The sequence below is a fragment of the Schistocerca nitens genome, chromosome 3, assembly GCF_023898315.1.
Source record: "Schistocerca nitens isolate TAMUIC-IGC-003100 chromosome 3, iqSchNite1.1, whole genome shotgun sequence".
Lineage (NCBI taxonomy): Eukaryota > Metazoa > Arthropoda > Insecta > Orthoptera > Acrididae > Schistocerca > Schistocerca nitens.
In genome coordinates this window covers 792,531,917-792,553,688 of record NC_064616.1, presented here as the reverse complement: position 1 = coordinate 792,553,688, position 21,772 = coordinate 792,531,917, and the positions used below count along the sequence as shown (strand labels likewise).

At 41.1% G+C, this 21,772-nt stretch overlaps 1 protein-coding gene across 1 annotated transcript in view; it reads left to right on the top strand.

Annotated features, from left to right (window-relative positions):
- The window catches only part of LOC126249430 (homeobox protein Hox-B4), a 413,208-nt gene that overhangs the window by 181,231 nt on the left and 210,205 nt on the right, over positions 1-21,772 (top strand). The window lies entirely within an intron of this gene.

The window sequence follows — 21,772 nt, the reverse complement described above, 5'->3', positions numbered from 1 at the left end:
GTGAGTGGGATAGAAAATTTGCAGGGTGAATGTATGTTAGGTGTTGTAAATATATTTCTTGCATCGGGATATTAACAGCTTTGCATTCCACACGACTAATATATCGGAAACTGCACAGCTTTAACATTGTAGCATGTTTAAGTACAGAACCGTGTACACTTAGAAGCGTGTGTTTATGTTCTACAATCATTTCTCTCTTTCCAATACATACTTGGTATGAAATCAAATTACTATAACAATACTACAGAACTGATAGCACAAGTGATTTATGTAAAATGTTTCAAACCCCTTCCATCTTGAGCTCTATCATGCATGAAGCATATGTTCCTTCTTCTTCTTAATCGTCTGTTATATCACCACAACACTCTCAAAAGTAACAGTCTTATATCTACTATACACGATTGAGGAGTTCTAACCTCCTCAGCATGCATGCATCTAGAGAGATCGTCTGTAACTGGATGGGTGACGTGAGCAACATTGGTGCAGAACAATCCTCACATGACAGCAGTTACGGTATTGGAACGAGAACACCAGTCTATATCGCAGGCATCAGTCGGTTGTGGAAGATTGGAATACGTGTTATGCCCTTTTCGAAATCAAAATATCAGAGTGGATAGATTACATGGAACCCAGCTCAGTCTGTTCCTTAGCTAGACATCGAATGTATCTGGTATAGTGTGCTCCTACTTCTGGTCACTCCTAAATTAAATCGGAGACAATGTAGGGAGGAGGGTTGGTTACAGACAGAGGAACAGTTACAAGATGCATAGAGTGACCACTAGAATTGCGAGAATACTTAATAACTCCCATCCATGTAGGGAGAAATGGCCTATCGTAATAAAATCTTACCGAACTTATAAAGTGTTTGTGGCCGAGCGGTTCTGGCGCTACAGTCTGGAACCGCGCGACCGCTACGGTCGCAGGTTCGAATCCTGCCTCGGGCATGGATGTGTGTGTTGTCCTTAGGTTAGTTAGGTTTAAGTAGTTCTAAGTTCTAGGGGACTTATGACCTCAGCAGTTGAGTCCCATAGTGCTCAGAGCCATTTGAACCATTTTTTATAAAGTGTTTCGGCTAAGGAAAGAAGTTTTCGCACCTCCTCCCTGCTGATGGCTAATTCCTACATTAAGAAACAGTATTTGTGTCATGTCATGTAAGACGGTTTGCGATATGTCCACATGTAACAGCCCTCGCAAAGTAATGGGGAGTTGGGGAGTTGCTTTAGCAATGATACAGAAATTGAGAATCATGCTGCAATGCCACTGGCTGATAGTATCACGAGATAGACGCGATGAGACGTTTTGTTGACGTGACAAAAATTTGTCGAGAGTGATGGTTTGGAACTCGAGTAATTGTATAAATACGTTTAAATTACTGGCAACAGGGTAAAATTACGAAAATTGAGGTAAATACGACAATAATATGGATGAATGAGGGCATTTACATGCTTGACTGGATGTATTCCATTCCTCCATCGGTATGATTGACAACTGAAGATCCGTACTATCCGTGCTCTATGGGTTTAAGTCCTGCAGAAAAAAAAACCCTAGTTCTACATGCAGTTATGCATTGTAAACTATAAAACTGAAAGATTCAGTGTCAAAAGATTTGGTGGACAAGATGACCGCCACCTAGGACACCTAAACAATGATCATATACCTGGCCGCCATATGTCACACCGATATGAGGAATGAATGATCCTGGTCTCTTTGAAAACGGAATTTTGGGACATCTGGTACACGTCTCTGTGGGACATGAGTTGTAGAATTCATCGCTTTCAGAGAGTTGTTTGGAGACTGTGAGGCGGCGGGTGAATTTATCGTCGCCGTTTACAAAAACCTGAAAACTGTTTTTTGCAGCCAGCCATAAAGCAATGGAGAACACACTGGCCATAATTTCCAGTCTGCAGGTTCACATTATTTTTGTGCGCACTAAAAGAAAACGTTCTTACTTGCTATTTACTCAGCAGGATCAGGAACTATCACTACAAATAAAAGTCTTCAGCCCTAACAGAGAGATATAGTCAGTAAAAGTTCACATGCACGAACATAATAATATTACTGATAATAATAATTATGTCCTTATCGGAAAGAGCACTATTAGAAGTACAGAGGGGACCTCTACGGTAAGTTCCAAGGGAAATGGTCTATCACCATGACTTCTAATTGTCAAAGTTAATTGCTCATCTTAAATGTGGAAAATAATCTCTTCACTTGCCACGCAGTTTTGTCAGCATTACTGGCGGCACACAAACAGTTACATCCGTTAAATCTAGGCGACCCAGGACGATGTACAGTCCTCGCGAGTTCACTTACTACTTTTGCTGAAAACGCGTTTGGTAGGTGCCTGGCTGTAACGTCATCTGAGGCGCAACGAACGCAGATGTTTGACTGACGCGGCCAGATTGATAGCTCCGAGCGAAATGATCTCTTCTCTTTGCCTCACTGGCTGTGTTTATAAATGGGCGCAGTGGACCTCCGGACGGAACATCTGCTATCAGCCACTTGAGGCACAGGTAGCAGCATCTAAATGGCCCCTTTTTGAACATGTAATAATTAATATCTTTGTCGTCTAATAATTTGCAAACTTCTTTTTTATATATGACTGGAATTAAGTTGGATTTAGTTATAGAAAAAGTTTAAGCTCAACTGCATTTAAACTTTGCCAGCTAGAATTTTTAGAACGGAACCAACAGTAGAACCTGACCTCTGAACTACCGCTTTAAGATTGCTTGTAATGATTGTTATTTACACTAAAGTCTTGAAACTTGGTACAGCTTTATTACTCCATCAACGTAATCGAGTGCTTTAACCAGAACTTTCTATAACAAATACAAATGATACTTAATCTGTTATTAATAGGCATGGTTTCATTCCAAATTTAGATTTTAGTAAATAACTTGAAAACTATAACAGGTAGCTTAGTGGCGTTAGATAGTTAATGTCTTTATACGAAACTGAGGCTGCAATTGAATTTTCAACTTTCTGAGTCTAATGTTTAGCGCCTTCTAATTTTCGTAAAAACGCCAATTTGAAGCAAAATATTACCCCAATCAAGCTGAGACCTGTTACTTTTGATTGTGACGTACATCTGCTCATTCTGAACAGTTTTTAGTTTTCTAGCTTCGTTATTTAACACCTCTTATTTTCTCTTAAAATAATATATGTAGTGAATCATATTCATTAGATTATTCTGAGACATCACAGTGATAATACACTCCTGGAAATTGAAATAAGAACACCGTGAATTCATTGTCCCAGGAAGGGGAAACTTTATTGACACATTCCTGGGGTCAGATACATCACATGATCACACTGACAGAACCACAGGCACATAGACACAGGCAACAGAGCATGCAAAATGTCGGCACTAGTACAGTGTATATCCACCTTTCGCAGCAATGCAGGCTGCTATTCTCCCATGGAGACGATCGTAGAGATGCTGGATGTAGTCCTGTGGAACGGCTTGCCATGCCATTTCCACCTGGCGCCTCAGTTGGACCAGCGTTCGTGCTGGACGTGCAGACCGCGTGAGACGACGCTTCATCCAGTCCCAAACATGCTCAATGGGGGACAGATCCGGAGATCTTGCTGGCCAGGGTAGTTGACTTACACCTTCTAGAGCACGTTGGGTGGCACGGGATACATGCGGACGTGCATTGTCCTGTTGGAACAGCAAGTTCCCTTGCCGGTCTAGGAATGGTAGAACGATGGGTTCGATGACGGTTTGGATGTACCGTGCACTATTCAGTGTCCCCTAGACGATCACCAGTGGTGTACGGCCAGTGTAGGAGATCGCTCCCCACACCATGATGCCGGGTGTTGGCCCTGTGTGCCTCGGTCGTATGCAGTCCTGATTGTGGCGCTCACCTGCACGGCGCCAAACACGCATACGACCATCATTGGCACCAAGGCAGAAGCGACTCTCATCGCTGAAGACGACACGTCTCCATTCGTCCCTCCATTCACGCCTGTCGCGACACCACTGGAGGCGGGCTGCACGATGTTGGGGCGTGAGCGGAAGACGGCCTAACGGTGTGCGGGACCGTAGCCTAGCTTCATGGAGACGGTTGCGAATGGTCCTCGCCGATACCCCAGGAGCAACAGTGTCCCTAATTGGCTGGGAAGTGGCGGTGCGGTCCCCTACGGCACTGCGTAGGATCCTACGGTCTTGGCGTGCATCCGTGCGTCGCTGCGGTCCGGTCCCAGGTCGACGGGCACGTGCACCTTCCGCCGACCACTGGCGACAACATCGATGTACTGTGGAGACCTCACGCCCCACGTGTTGAGCAATTCGGCGGTACGTCCACCCGGCCTCCCGCATGCCCACTATACGCCCTCGCTCAAAGTCCGTCAACTGCACATACGGTTCACGTCCACGCTGTCGCGGCATGCTACCAGTGTTAAAGACTGCGATGGAGCTCCGTATGCCACGGCAAACTTGCTGACACTGACGGCGGCGGTGCACAAATGCTGCGCAGCTAGCGCCATTCGACGGCCAACACCGCGGTTCCTGGTGTGTCCGCTGTGCCGTGCGTGTGATCATTGCTTGTACAGCCCTCTCGCAGTGTCCGGAGCAAGTATGGTGGGTCTGACACACCGGTGTCAATGTGTTCTTTTTTCCATTTCCAGGAGTGTATTAACATACTGAAGCATACTCTGACAAAGTCTTGATAAGTTATTTTGATTTTTAATTTCCTTCTTAGATTATGGCGTAATACATTTTACGCTACACACAGGTGCGTTGTGATGATGTGGTGTTAGTAGTAGTGAACTGGGGTAAGTCCCGGCACTCTCGTTCACCTCTGTATCTCTCACAATGATACAGCACTTGGTTGGCCACATCATCCACCTATTTATATTTGTGAAAAATCAATTTTTGAACAAAATTACATATGAGAAGCAAGTGATGTTACACACTGTTGTGCGTGACCTTACGGACCATTTTCACTAAAACATTTAAGATAGAGGGTGGAAAATTACTGTGTATGGCTTGTTCACGATACTGTGTTACGAAAAGTGGAAGGGGAGGAGTCACTGCTGTACGTGTCCTTCTCGGTTTCTTCTGCAATACAGCTTGTAGGCTGCCTTTCACGACGCGTCCATGTACCTGAGAAACAGATAGCTAGCTTCTGTTCTCAGCTTACATGTAAGGGAGGACGAAACACATTATGGATTCTATTTTCCACTATAATTTAAATAAACAACTGAGGAGTTACCAGAAACAACTTATTCTCTTTTCTTTAAAATTTTTTATTTGGAAAAATATTATTAACTTTAATTTTTTCATAATGATTAACGGTAATACATCACTTCATAAAATCGGGACATTTTACTTCATCATTAAGACTGAATAACAAACTTTACAAAAATTTTTTATGAACCATAGCTATTATACCTTGGAAGTGAACATAAGTTTTTAAACAGTCACATTTTGAGCTAGTGTGCAATTTGTTTTATGACCTTAGATATCGCTTTACACATAAAATCGAGTACTCTCTGTAAGTTCTCTCTTCATATGGCTCAATTATCGTACGGATTAAGGCAGTAAAGAAGTCATTTGTTTTACAGCAGTTACTTTTCTTTATCACACACGTAATCAAAAAACTGTTTTTATTATAACATACCCATATTCTACAATCTGCATTTCTTTAAACATCCGTTTATCTGTATTGTTATGTGTATGTGTCAATATTTTTGTGTCAAATGACCATCTGCCTATTGCAGGATAACGCGTTTCTAAACCTTTTTATGAGATGTGAGGGAATTACTCATCAATTGTCCACCGTTTTACCAATTATGTCAGCCTACTGACTTTATTTTTCTTATTTCTCCCTATTTTCATTTATTCATATATTTGGATGCTCTTTCCTCCCTTCTATCTTCGTCAGTCTGCTGACTTCATTACTTACACACATATTTGGTGTCATCCTCACACCCCTTACACGCACCTCCTATAATTAATATCAATATGCTTTGGCTTGCCTCTAGTGGCACCATTTTATTACCCTCTCTTACCTATAGGCAGTCTTGCTTCTAACTGAAAGTAATTAAATTATGCAGAGTTTATTGTTTCAGATTCTAGGAATTTGCAGCTTCAGTTACTTCTCTTAACGTGAAGTATCTGTATTTTACTGTTACTAATCCTGTGTGATACTCTCCTTTGTTATTTTTTTTACTTCAGCCATTATTTTTCTGTTATTGGTGCCGAAAGTTACCCACTGTTATTTTAATATTTAGAATTTACTGTTGCAAACTACCTCTCATATTTTCTTGTAAGTTATCATTCGAATATGTCATTTTCGGCAATCATTCTTACTTGCTAGGAAGACATTACATACTAATAGCATACGTACAACATGAAGGCATATATTCCTTACACTATAGACAGAACAGGAAAAGAGAAAGAAACTTGAAAAAGAAATAAAGTTTCATCCAGCTTTGACCGCACAGTACGCCAAATTGTGTATCCACCAAAGACTGGCAGACTCCCTACAGAACTTAGTATAGATAGGGCAGAAGAAGAGAATAATACTTGATAGTAAAGTAATGTTTCATGCAGCTGGGAGCGCACTGTTCGCTAAACTGTGTATCTGCCAAAGAGTGGCAGACTCCCTGCAGAATCTAATTACTGTTAGTTTTTAAAGGCTTCAGATCTACAATATTTCATAGACTTAGTTCTCGCTTACTTTTCAGGTATTCTAAGCGGTGTGCGTTTGCACGAGGCTTACCTTTTATCCTGAGTGGTCCTTGATAAACAAGCATAAACTTCTTTTTTTCCTCTGAAATTTTCTTAGCTTCTTCTTTAGTTTTGACTAACACTAGTTCACCAGTGTTAAAACTAGTGGGGGAAGATTTTGCGTCATGCCTTCTTTTTCTGTCCCGCGCTCTTTCACGCAGGTTTGCCTAGCCTGCGTCCTCTTCTCATCTAAAGAGCTCTGAGACAGGACTGGGAGATCAACTATGTTTGAAAGAATATTCAATATTAGTTCACAAGGAGCAAAGACTGTTGCGTCATGTTTAGGGTTGCTGATGATTTCTTCAAAGTTCTTGATATGATTGGCCCAAATTGAATGCTTCCTGGCACAGTAAGTTCTACACAATGGCTCATATTCCCCTGTGGAAAATACGCCGAGATCCTTAAATGGCGAATTCCGGTCTTTTCTAGACATGCTTTAAATATCCCAGATACAAATGCGGACCATTATTCGATAAGAGGCTCTTAGGCTTCCCAATCTTTACAAAATAGTCTTTTTCTATCTTGCTTACCAGCGTTTTGGCTTCAATTTTCTTTTTTGGATATAGTCTGACATTCTTGCTAAAACCGTCAATCTCCACAAAAACATTGGTACATCCTCCTTTACATATCGGCAGGAGGCCAAAATATCGGCTGCATATAATTTAGGGGTTCACTTGGTTCCACATTGTGCATATCTCCCTGCACTGTACTATTTACTGCACATACCTTCTGACACACAACACAGGATATTCTACGATGCTACTCTACGATGCATGTTGTCAAAAATCACCTTCTTACTTAATTTAGCAATGCAGCTCTTGGCTCTGTAATGACCATATCGTAGATGCACGTAATGTATCAGCAGATCCACATGTTGCGCTGTAAAACATATTTTCCATTCTGCTAAATCTCCTGAGCTGCTTTTTATATCTGGGCTCTTCAGACTTTTCAGTGACTGATAATTTGTAAGGATCAGGTAATATACCTTGCCTGCTAATTTCATGGCCCATGAAGTTTATTTTGTATCCACACTCAGTCTTCTCTAACTTCATAGTTCCTTTTTCTATAGTTTCTAGCACCCTGACTAGTAGACTGATATGTTTTTCCCACGTGACAGTTGCCAACAGCGTATCATCTGCATTAACAGTCACCTGATCTAACAATTCCTGCCCTAATAATGGGCCATCACTCTTACAAAGGCACACACAGAAACGTTTAATCCAAATGGGACTACTTTATATTGGTAGCCCACTCCGTCATACAAAAAGGGAAAAATTCCAGTATCCACAAGTTATGTCCATTGATGTAATATAAATAACCCCTCAGAACGTTTGTATCAGTTCGTCCAAATTTTGAGAACGGTCATTCTTTCTAATTACAGTTTCATTTAGCCAGCGTGCGTCAATTAGTAGTCTAACGCTTCCGTCACGCTTAGGCACAACAACAAGATGATCATTATGGCATATTCACTAACTGCTTGCTCAATGACACCCCATGCCAACATACGTTGAATTTCTTTCCTAACAGCTTGCTTTCTCGAAATATGTACCTGATAAGATTTCTTGAAATATATCTGCCCAGGCTTTACATTCAAATGGCGTTCATACCCTTTACTTCACCAGGCGTATTCGAGAATACACTGTGATGAGCGGTTAATACTTTCTTTAATTCTGCCCTGTGTTTATCAGAAATTTGATTTGTTGACTGTACCTTTGCCTCTATTTCTTCCAGGATATAGTTATTTTCCACATTAGCATTTTTACATTATTCTCAATTTCAGTATCTTCCTGCAAATACCCCTTTATTCCTCATTACTCTAATAGGCAGTTCTCATGCTTCATTATTACCGCCTATATAATTTTCTATGAAAGACTTGTAATAACTCGAGAATCTGTCGAGGTAAATACTGAGTGGTTCTGATAAAAATCAATCCTTCTTTGATATTTTGTTGAAATATATGTGCCAATTAACATCTCCACACTTGAGCACGTTCCCAATGTCATTATTTTGGTTGTTTACATGATTGTTAGAAAACCTCTGCACTTGCTCATCAACACCAGCTACTCTTTCCACTCGCTCCAGATACTCAGTCAAACTATACAAATAATCTCTAGGTGCGGAAATGATTCCTTTCTGTCAGTACCAAGGTAGCTTTCTTTCTAGACCCATGATAATCATTTCCGACTTCATCTTTTCTGTAAGATGTGACAGCTGTGAAATCCACTTTCTAGAGAACTAACTGATTCACGACCTGGGGGAAACTTTTTGCCACTTCAAAATTCTCTCAAAACATAATTTTGTTTGTTGTGAGATCAGTACTCATTAAGAAATGCAGTTTTAAATTCAGAAAGAGTTTTACATGTAATAATTACGTCAGCTGACCGTCGCAAAGCATTTCTTGGCAAATGACTTCTTATGAACGAAATTTTCTCTCGTAATGACCCTGTGTTAGGCAACACATCCTCAAAATAATTCCAGAACTCTCATGGATGAATCTGTATGTCTGGATCAAAACGAAAAAAATTTCGACAGCCGATGAAAGCGGCGTCAACTGAAGCAAAATTCTGTAAAGAACTATTACAAGAGCTACTGAAGAATACTCTAGTCCCTATGTTAGTAATACTAACATTTAGTACCTTTACTTATAGTTCTACTGCCTCTACTCTGTCAGAAATCTTTTTATCTAAAACCTCACATAATTCCAAACAATCAGATTTCACTTTCCTAATACCCTTTTGACAAGCATTTACTTTAATATTCACTTCTTCAAATCGATTAGAGGAAAGTTTGGATTCACTGCCTATTCTTTCGGAATACCTCCTTTCCATAAGATCATCTGGTCTTTGAAATCTTTGCGAACTTCACCAGTATCGGTTTTGAAAATACTATGCAATTAGGTAACTGTTGCCCTACTTTGACTTGCACATCATGATAGTTAGACTCAATTTTATAATTTAAACTATTCACTTTTGAGTTCATAACATCCTTTAGTACATTACTACTGTCTTCTTGTATTTTTACTAAGATTCAAACTTATTGTTGAATTCTTTATTACAATCCTTTACTTCTTTATTACTATACTCAATCTTACTACTTAACTATTCACTATTGGATTCCATCTTATCGTTCAATTCTTTATGATGTGATTAAAGTTTAGAAAACAGTAATTACATGCAATTTGGTGCCTCTACTTTGCCACTTGGAATTTCTGCCTGTTTTAAAGAAGTTTCTAGCATTCCTTGCCTTCGCTGAATTTTACAAACACTGAAGTCAGTTTAATTATCTGGTAACACTTTTAATTCTACATTTTCATTTTGACCTCAACTTCAATTACTTCATCATCAGAAACTATTCTAACTTCTAAGTATCATTGAAATTTACCTCCGAATCTATTTTCGACAAATCATCTTCAGATTTTGGATTTATTACTTTGGTGGAACCATCCTTATTAACTTCAACTTCAAATTCTCAGGACTGATCGTCATAGACTGGTTCCGTCTTAACTTTCACAACATCCTTATCATTAGATTACATTTTAATAGCTTGACAGAAGCAATTAACAAATACATTAAATATTGTTGATTTAACTTAATTGCTTGACATTGACGAGCGATGCCGGCGCGGTGCACCAACAAACGAGATGCGACGTGTTTCGACGTAATGCAGGCAACAGTAGCAACTGTGGCGGTGAGTATGGCGGTGAGTATGGCGGTGAGTATCGCCTACTGCAGTAGCTCCTAGGGGGGATTGGGCACCGGTGAGCGCGTGCAATAGCTTGCAGATAACTTGCAGGTCCACATAACTCCATGATGATGCAGCGTCTTCTTCTAACCTCAGCAGCAGTGGTAGCCGTGATGTAGTGTCATCTTCTTACCTCCTCCTGGTACGTTCAAGGTTAGTGTGGCTAACATTCACAATTTAGTTTCCACATTTGTGAGCAAATTCTTAACACTGTTAACGCACTGGTTTTGGCACATTTCACTTCGGTATCCTGTTGGTGCCTACTGAGTTCCCTGTTTTGTACCGATCACATTCACTGTTCAGTTCCCGATTGATTAGAACCATACCTGAGGCGGAATCTGTGTGAATTCCTAAGGGACCAAACTGCTAAGGTCATCGGTCCCTAGACTTACACACTACTTAACCTAACTTATGCTATGAACAACACACACACCCATGCCCGAGGGAGGACTCGAACCACCGGCGGGAAGGGCCGTCCAATCCGTGACATGGCGACGTGAGGCGGAGGATAAAATATTAACGCCGTTTACAAGAGCCTGAAAACTAGTTTTTGCAGTAAGCCAGAAGGCGATGGAGAAAATAGTGACCGTAATTTCTAGTCTGCGAGCCTACATTATTCTGGTGCTCATTGAAAGAAAATGTTCCAACTTGCTATTTATTCAGCGGCATCAAGGAAATATGACTATAAATAAAAGTCTTCAGTTCTAACTGACAGATATAGTCAGTAAAAGTTCACATGCACGAACATAATAATATTGCTGATAATAATAATAATGTCCTTATCGGAAACAGCACTATTAGAAGTTCAGAGGGGACCTCTACGGTAAGTTCCAAGGGAAATCGTCTATCACCATGAATTCTAAACGTCAAAGTTAATTGTTCACCTTAAAAGTGGAAAATAATCTCGCCACTGCCAAGCGGTTTTGTCAGCATAACGGGCGGCATACAAACAGTTACATCCGTGAAATCTAGGCGATCCAGGACGGTGTACAGTTCTCGCGAGTTCACTTCCTACTTTTACCGTAAACGAGTTTGGTAGCTGCTGGCTGTGACGTCATCCTAGGCGCATCGAACGTAGGTGTTTGGCTGACGCGCCAGACTGATAGCTGGGAGCGAAGTGCTCTCTTCTCTTTGCCTTACTGGCTGTGTTTATAAATGGGCACAGTGGACCTCCGAACGGAACAACTGCTATCAACCACTGCAGGCACAGGTAGAAGCACCTAAATGGCCCCTTTCTTGAACATGTAATAATTAATATCTCTGTCGTCTAATGATTTACAAACTTATTTTTTATATATGACTGGAGGTAAGTTGGATTTAGTTACAGAAAATGTTTCAACTCGACCGCATTTATACTTTGCCAGCTAGAATTTTTAGAACGTAACCGACAGTAGATAATGACATCTGAACTGCCACTTTAAGATTCCTTGTAATGATTGTTACTTACACTAAAGTCTTGAAACTTGGTACAGCTTTATTATTCCATCAACGTAATTGAGTGCTTTAACCAGAACTTCCTATAACAAATACAAATGATACTTAATCTGTTATGAATAGGGAGGTTTTCATTCCAAATTTAGATTTTAGTAAATAACTTGAAAACTATTACAGGTAGCTTAATGGCGTTACATAGTTAATGTTTTTATATAAAACTGAGGCTGCATTCGAATTTTCATCTTCCTGAGTCTAATATTTAGCGCCTTCTAATTTGAAGCCAAATATTGCCTCTATCGAGCTGGGACCTGTTACTTTTGCTTGTGACGTACATTTGGACATTCTGAACAGTTTTGAGCTTTCTAGCTTCGTTATTTAAAACCACTTATTTTGTCTTAAAGTAATATATTTAGTGAATCGTATTCATTAGATTACTCTGAGGCTTCGCAGTGGTAACATTAATATACTGAAGCATACTCTGACAAAGGTTTGATGAGTTATTTTAATTTTTAATTTCATTCTTAGAATATGGCGCAATACGTCTTACGCTACGCACAGGCGCGTTATGATGACGTGGCCCTAGCTGCAGTGAACAAGGGAAAGTCCCGGCACACTCGGTAGCCTCTTTATCTCTCACAATGATACAGCACTTGTTCCGCCACAAGACGCTCCACAGTGCTACTCCAGTTTCCACATGCTGCGATGTCTTCCATATTCCTGTCAATAAGAAATGTGGCCTCTATCTTTTATTTCAACCACCCTGTGTGTTGTGGGAGCAGCTAACTTACAGCATGCGATGTTCAGACTTCTGTGACAGCCGATGGATCTAAATGTGTTCATTCCAGTTTAGCACTTCATGCAGACCTCTAAACCATGGCAGGAAACCAAAACATATTGCCGCGTTCAAAGTTGTAGTCATACACTGCTTGAATGTGTTACAGCGGACAAAAAATGTAACAAGCTGCTTATGAAAGAACAAAACAGGAACCCTCTCTCCTGATTGGTAGTCTGTGCGCTCTCTTTCCAAGCATTTATCCCGACTTGCGTGGTATGCTGTTGTGGTTAACCGGATTACGCGTGTTAATTTTTAAGGGGTGGCCGGATGTCCTTACTGTTGCCAATTGGTAGTCTATGCGCTGTAGTCCTCTTACTAAATGGGCGACAAAAACTTTACACAGGTATGTGCAAGAGACTTCGATCACGGCCACCTGATCCTGTGGATCAATATTTGGGACTGCGAGAGAGAGAGAGAGAGAGAGAGAAAGAGAGAGCGAGAGAGACTGTGCTGTCAATGAAGTCCTTGACACTATTCATTGTCATATTCGCAGTAATCAAAGGATGCGATAAAGGAGATCAGGACATGTAGAGGGTGATATCATTCGATGGGTGGAGGACTAGATAGCTTTCTAACTAACGGAACAGTGCTTTCGAACGTGATGGGATTTTGTGGGAGTTATCAGGGATCTGTGACTTGGTGGGGGACATCTCTTACAAGTGGAAATCATGTGGATTCAAATGCTATAAATCGAAGACTGGAAGATTCGTGACAATACGGCAGGTAAGCAATTCTCTGAAGAAAGGGGAGTTGAGACACGAGTTCTAAATTGCTTCTTCCAAGTGTTGTGAGCAAACGTATTACAACCTCTCACATGTGACTGCAATGAGAAAACTAGAAGCTAGTATGAAGATATTTACACAGAGATTATCAACAGCAGAGTTTCATCTTTTATTTTCTTGATAAATACGAGGCTTGGAACGTTAATAGTGGCAACTATTTATTTATAGATCGTACAAAATACATACGTATTTCAAAGTTTTGTTGACCTTCAAAGTAGTCACTAGTATTGCAATAACCTGTTGCCAGTGATGTGGAAGTCTTAGGGTAACCTTTGCAGTGCCACCTGTGTTGACAGTTCGAGCGGCGCGGTTTATTGCCCGACGAATTTGTAGCAGTTCTGAAGCGAATGCCGTGAAATGTTTCCTTCAGTTTAGAAATCGAGTTGAGCTCCCGAGGGCTTAAATCAGGGGCGTACAGTAGGTGGTATAGCACATAGCAGCCCCATCAGTCAAACAAATCAGTAACAGCTTGCACTGAAAGTGCTTGAGCATTATCCTGCAAAATGATGGTCAGGTCCTGCAGAAAGTGTCATCACTTCTGTGTCTATACTGTTCATTTTTGGAACACAACCTACGACCAGCTTCGAGACAGAAGTGATGACACTTTCTGCAGAACCTAACCGTCATTTTGCAGGACAATGGTCAAGCACGTACAGTGCAAGCTGTTAGTGATTTGTTTGACTGATGGGACTGCTAAGTGCTATACCACCTACTGCACTCCCATGACTTAAACCCTTGTGAGTTCAACTCGATTTCTATTCAGAAATGCTGCAAATTCGTCGGGAAATAGACTGCGCCGGTCGAACTGTCAACGCAGCAGGCACTACTAAGAGTATCCTACGACTACTACATCGCTGGCGACTACTTTGAAGGTCAGTAAAACTTTGAAACACGTATCTATTTTGTACGAGGTGTATATAAATAGTTGCCACTATTAAAGTTCCAAGCCTCGTAAGAGACAAGATTCTTCTGTGAGTTTTGTGTGCCTATAGATGCCTGGAGGACATCTTAATAGATAGCTTAAATTGATGTTTATAACTACACTCCTGGAAATGGAAAAAAGAACACATTGACACCGGTGTGTCAGACCCACCATACTTGCTCCGGACACTGCGAGAAGGCTGTACAAGCAATGATCACACGCACGGCACAGCGGACACACCAGGAACCGCGGTGTTGGCCGTCGAATGGCGCTAGCTGCGCAGCATTTGTGCACCGCCGCCGTCAGTGTCAGCCAGTTTGCCGTGGCATACGGAGCTCCATCGCAGTCTTTAACACTGGTAGCATGCCGCGACAGCGTGGACGTGAACCGTATGTGCAGTTGACGGACTTTGAGCGAGGGCGTATAGTGGGCATGCGGGAGGCCGGGTGGACGTACCGCCGAATTGCTCAACACGTGGGGCGTGAGGTCTCCACAGTACATCGATGTTGTCGCCAGTGGTCGGCGGAAGGTGCACGTGCCCGTCGACCTGGGACCGGACCGCAGCGACGCACGGATGCACGCCAAGACCGTAGGATCCTACGCACTGCCGTAGGGGACCGTACCGCCACTTCCCAGCAAATTAGGGACACTGTTGCTCCTGGGGTATCGGCGAGGACCATTCGCAACCGTCTCCATGAAGCTGGGCTACGGTCCCGCACACCGTTAGGCCGTCTTCCGCTCACGCCCCAACATCGTGCAGCCCGCCTCCAGTGGTGTCGCGACAGGAGTGAATGGAGGGACGAATGGAGACGTGTCGTCTTCAGCGATGAGAGTCGCTTCTGCCTTGGTGCCAATGATGGTCGTATGCGTGTTTGGCGCCGTGCAGGTGAGCGCCACAATCAGGATTGCATACGACCGAGGCACACAGGGCCAACACCCGGCATCATGGTGTAGGGAGCGATCTCCTACACTGGCCGTACACCACTGGTGATCGTCGAGGGGACACTGAATAGTGCACGGTACATCCAAACCGTCATCGAACCCATCGTTCTACCATTCCTAGACCGGCAAGGGAACTTGCTGTTCCAACAGGACAATGCACGTCCGCATGTATCCCGTGCCACCCAACGTGCTCTAGAAGATGTAAGTCAACTACCCTGGCCAGCAAGATCTCCGGATCTGTCCCCCATTGAGCATGTTTGGGACTGGATGAAGCGTCGTCTCACGCGGTCTGCACGTCCAGCACGAACGCTGGTCCAACTGAGGCGCCAGGTGGAAATGGCATGGCAAGCCGTTCCACAGGACTACATCCAGAATCTCTACGATCGTCTCCATGGGAGAATAGCAGCCTGCATTGCTGCGAAAGGTGGATATACACTGTACTAGTGCCGACATTGTGCATGCTCTGTTGCCTGTGTCTATGTGCCTGTGGTTCTGTCAGTGTGATCATGTGATGTATCTGACCCCAGGAATGTGTCAATAAAGTTTCCCCTTCCTGGGACAATGAATTCACGGTGTTCTTATTTCAATTTCCAGGAGTGTATGTGCTTATTTTGCAAGCCATCATATGATGTGCAGTGGAGAGTATCCTGTACCACTAGTAAACAGAGCTAGGGAAAAGGCGACCTATATGCCTCCTTATAATCGCCAATTTCTTGTTCTTATGGTGTTTATACCAAGATTCGACACGGTCAGTGTCGTTTTACCTCCAAGTACCAAAAAATGTCAACCATTTTTAACAACAGATTTCTACGGACTGCAGTTTCCTAGTATCCTACCAATGAACCTATGTGATCATCAGTTGGGGGGCTGGGCTGCTTCAACTTCAATTGGAACATAGTTCTCCTTAATGAAACAAACTGGACACTCGCTCAAGCTCCCGTTACGTTAACAAACTGCTCACTTGGGCTCTTTTTTGTTTTTTTATGACGTAGTTAAGGGAGGTAGGACGTCAAACGGGCCGACTTATAGCAGGAGAGGAAACCGCAGGACATTTTAATTTCCACTATCTATACTTTTTCAAATAAATTCATAAAAATTTATCAGCATGACCAAGAAGTATTCAGGATTCACACTGATAGTAGTGGACGTTGAAAAACATAATAAAAGCAATTTGTTTTATATGTGAAATTCAACCATTTTTTCCGTTACCATTGGCTGCATTAATTGCTTTAGGTACACTTTTCTTCATAAGTAAGAGAGATTCTTCAATGAATTTTCCACAGCATACAAATCATACTTAAAGGAATATGAAATTCTAGAATTTATTTAATTAATGAAAAAATGACTGAGTTATTATATTTTAAACTTCATGTTTAGAAAAAACTCAAATTTTATATTAAATTATCCCAATTTTTACCACAATTTTTAATAGATTTGGAAAATTCTAGAGTTTTGCATTAAGGAGTTTGTGTTTAATAGGGGCACCAAGTTTGATAGTAATAGAATATTTATTTTGGATGCTACATGTACCTAAGTACAGAAAATTGTGTTTCGCGAAAAATGGCCATTAAAGTTTCTGCTTGTATTTGGCATAGTTTTAGAACTGTCCAGCACCATAAGCAGGTTCTTTTTCCTTTTCAATATCAGTTTCCTTCCTCTTCACATTCCTATGATACATTCTTCTTGATTTTATGACCTCCAAAAATGGTTTATCTGCTTTCACTATACTCTCTCTGTCTATCGCATACAAAGCTTTGATACAGTTCACTCCGGGCTTAATCCCCATTTTCTCCAATACATATTTCCTGCTTTGCAAACCGTCATTAAAACATGAAACTGCATCATAAACACCAATAGCAAGTGCATTTCTTCCCACAAAAACGGTTTTTGGCAATCTTTCCCATACACATTGGTTAAAACTGTCATTTGGGTTTTGGGTAGCACCATGAAGGCACTTCTTCAGTAAGTTTTCATTTGCAAGGTCCCTGAATATAGGTTTGATGGCTTCCATTACAGCAATTGGTAGAGAATTCCTATGATGATATTCTTCACCACCAGCAATTGACCTTTGGTAGCCACACCATGATTCACTTCCTTTTTGACATAAGTTGTGGATAGGGTTATTGTCTGTGGACATTTTGTGGAAGTATAAGGCCCAAACTGCTTGCTTCATATTTTTCAAGTCCTTCTTATTGCCAAACCATAATGTGTCTGTAGTTTGTCAATTTCTGCATCCGCCAGTCGCCCTCTCCCTTTTATTCCCTTCCCATCAGATAATGTTTTTCCTGCAAATCTTGTCTCAGCCTTCTAAGTCTAGTGCCAAGTCTTTTCTGTACATGTCCCACACATTCTAACTTCTGCACAATAGTCTCAGCTGCATATGGTGCATACTTTTGAACCTCAAGGAAAGCTTTAGTCACCATCACCAAGGTACTTCACATAACGCAGGCCACGGAAGGCAACAGATCTGGTAAACAAGCTTACAACTCCCTGCACTTCCATACCTCCACTTGAGCCTTTATAGTTCATATTACATACATGATCTGCAAACCCTTTCACACAACTATGAAAAAAGTTTCTCATCACTTCAACATCTAGTACCTTACCAGTGTCAACAGATGTTGCTGTTACAACACCATTCAATGAAGTGTGCCCTCTTTTTTGCCAGGTACCATCAAAAGCTGCCACTATGTCCCTGTCACCATCATTTTCGCCAATAGATTCTTCTGCAGCACTTTTTATTACAGATTCTGCAACTTCTTTTACAGCCTCAATCAGTAAGGCATAATACCTCTAAAACTTTGGCGGAGGAGGAGGAAGATTCATCACTGCACAAAGTGTTCTTGCTGCCTTCTGGCCCCTACCAATACAGCGCATGCCATATGGTACCCTCGAATTCACATCATAACTTTTGTTTGCGATTTTAGATGTCATGCAAGACGCATCAACGTTGCATTTGCTGCATATCACAGATAAGTTCGTAGCAAGGCCTTTCCTGGCCCTCTTATCTTCCACCAAAGAGACACACTGAACACCAAAGCAATGCTTGCACATAACATTGTCCAATATTAATTGTGACAGTATGTTAACATCAACGATAATATTACATGAACCTTCGGATTCACAGCCTCTATTTTCATTAGCACCAAAAACAAGTTTCCTTCTAGAAGCACTCGGTGGTGAATTGTTTACTGGCTCTGAGAGGTTGCAGTCTTGAGCCACTGGTGTAACATTTGTTGTAACACCCTTTACTGTGTATCTGTTGCCGTGGTGACGTTTTTTACGGTTGAAGCAACGAATTCTAGGCATCCTGTACGATAATATGCCACAGACGAACACAAAAGAACACAGCAAAATGAAAATTGTGTCGAAGATCACAGCACCACACTGCACGCCTTTCAAAACATAGAACAAACAAAATCAGGGATCAAAACTATGCATGTCGGTAGCAGCAGAGAAAGTATCTATATCGATAGTCCTTTGTTTCACGTATTACTATCTTTGGCACAAATATTACATTCGAATTCTACAGAGCGAAATACACTTAGGTATGACAGAAGAGCCGGCCGCGGTGGCCGTGCGGTTCTGGCGCTGCAGTCCGGAACCGCGGGACTGCTACGGTCGCAGGTTAGAATCCTGCCTCGGGCATGGGTGTGTGTGATGTCCTTAGGTTAGTTAGGTTTAAGTAGTTCTAAGTTCTAGGGGACTTATGACCTAAGATGTTGAGTCCCATAGTGCTCAGAGCCATTTGACAGAAGAATGCTGTGCAGAGGGGCGTGGCGCTGCACCTTCATACACTTAACACCAAATTACGTACCTTATAACTCCTCAAATATATATGTTTTATACATCAAATTATTCAGGAAGATGTGGGCTACAAAATAAGCATATTTTTGAAATATCGATTTTTAAAATTTTTGACGTCCTACCTCCCTTAATAGGCAAAAGTGTCATCAAAACTGAAATTAATGGTCCACAGCTGTCTTTAGGCTTACCATAATTTATAGGCAAAGAAGCGGCCAAGTAGTGCACTTGCATTTATGTTCACCCAGGTGTTTGTTAATGGTCAAGTGCTTTTAGTATCAAGAGTGAACTGTCATCATAAAGATGATAGTTTAGGATCTACTCCGTTTGGTATTTTCCGATTTTTTTAAAGAATGCAATTGTAAACATGCACAAAACAATATGCTCGAGCTACTCTAGTATTATAATAAATAACGTTCCAGCACATAATATGGGAGCTAGCAACTAGTGCTACAGTGCATGACCCACAATCAGGCCTAAAAATGTTTAACTAACGTCACATTGCACCTAAAACCACTCTCTTGCTATTCTTATATTATATAAATTATGCTTATTCATTACAGGTATTTTAGAACCATGATTTAATTGAATGTAAATAAATTACATAAAACTGCAACCAATCACTTTTTTGAATAATTATGTTTTACCCCATGAACCGGTTTTCGAACCCTTTCCGGTTCATCTTCAGATGGTTCCTGGAAGTTACATCATTATTTCCAGCATAATGTTGGGTGCTGGCTTGCGACAATATGGGCGGCTTTTTTCGTTAGTCTCCATCTGTCTGCCTCCATTTTGATGTCCAGTTGTTATATCACTACACACACTTTCACACAAACTATATTTATTTATACTCTGACAGGGAGACTTTGCCAGCATCCAGCATGCGCTTTACAACTGTTGCTTGTAACAAAGATTTTGACAAAAAGATATGGCATAGGCCTCCTTGGCACATACGTGTAATTTGTTCTTTATACATTATTAAACTCCATATAAGGGAAAATTTGTTGATCAGACTGGCGATAACATGAGAGCACAAAATAAAATAAATAAATAAATTACCACAAGAACAAACTTCAAGTGATCTGATGTCTTATTCCTATTTGTATAGTAACATATAATACAGGCAGTTTATATCAAATATTTTAATCATGATTGGCATTAACACGAATGCCCAGGAAACAATAATACAGAGTTATTGTGTTTGCAGTGAGGTACAGCTGTTTGTATAACTAGGACCTTTATACTTAAATTTAAATGTTTAAATTAATAACAAACCTTCAAATAAACTGTTGTCTTATTTCTGTTGTTATGTTAACATGATCTGGGATATTAGTAAGAGTAGATTCCGTTTATTTTTAGCTGGAGGTATATGTATATGATTTTAAGCATGCGATTAACCGTTGTTCACCGTGCGGGATTAGCCGAGCGGTCTCAGGCGCTGCAGTCACGGACTGTGCGGCTGGTCCCGGTGGAGGTTCGAGTCCTCCCTCGGGCATGGGTGTGTGTGTTTGTCCTTAGGGTAATTTAGGTTAAGTAGTGTGTAAGCTTAGGGACTGATGACCTTAGCAGTTAAGTCCCATAAGACTTCACACACATTTGAACATTTTTTGTCAGAAACGTTATTACGAGAATCTGTCAACATGAGGGGATACCATAACAGTGCATGAGGATCGTTGGGGCACGGATACGTTGAATAAAGGCCTGCAGACGAGAAGGAAACTTCATTCGGCGGATACGTCGAACCTTTCGACCACAAACAAGGAACCATTCAACCATCCCTACACTTCTTCCCCATCCTCCCCCCTCCCTAACGAACCATTCCCACCATCTCTCTCCTTACATCTTAACTACACTGGTGTCAATGTAATATCCTACCACAGAATAAAACCTGTACTATATTTCTAAATGGTAAAGCCCTCTACTGGTTTTTAAACATAAAGTGCATGGTGATATAAACAGCTTTACTCCATTACAAACACTACAACTTTTATACATATACCATTAGCTAAAAATAAACAGAATCTACTCTTACTAATACTCAAGATCATGTTAACGTAACAACAAAAATAAGCCAACATTTCATTTGAAGGTGTGTTATTAACTTAAAAATTTAAATTTAAATATAAAGGTCCTATTCATACAAACAGCTTTATCTCATTGCAAATACAATAAATCTGTATTATTGATTCCTGGGCATTCGTGTTAATGCCAGTCATGATTAAAATATTTGCTATAAACTGCCTGTATTATCCGTTAATACACAAATAGAAATAAGTTCAGGGCTCTGTATGGATACCCACCTCTTCCAATCATCTCATGACGATCTTGATCAGTGAAGTTAGATGTTTGGGTGAAAATATCTTGGTTCGTTACATTGGTGCTGCAGACCAAGAGGAAAGGGAACTTGAAGATAGATTTGAGTATATACGACAATTGTAAACTAACAAATGCTAAGGTTTTTTTAAATGGAGAATTCTACCCATACAATACCGTATAGCTGAACTGGAGTAATACAGCGTACAGTCTATTACACAATATGTGTTCAAAGTTTTGGCCTTCGCATTAAGAGTCGGTCG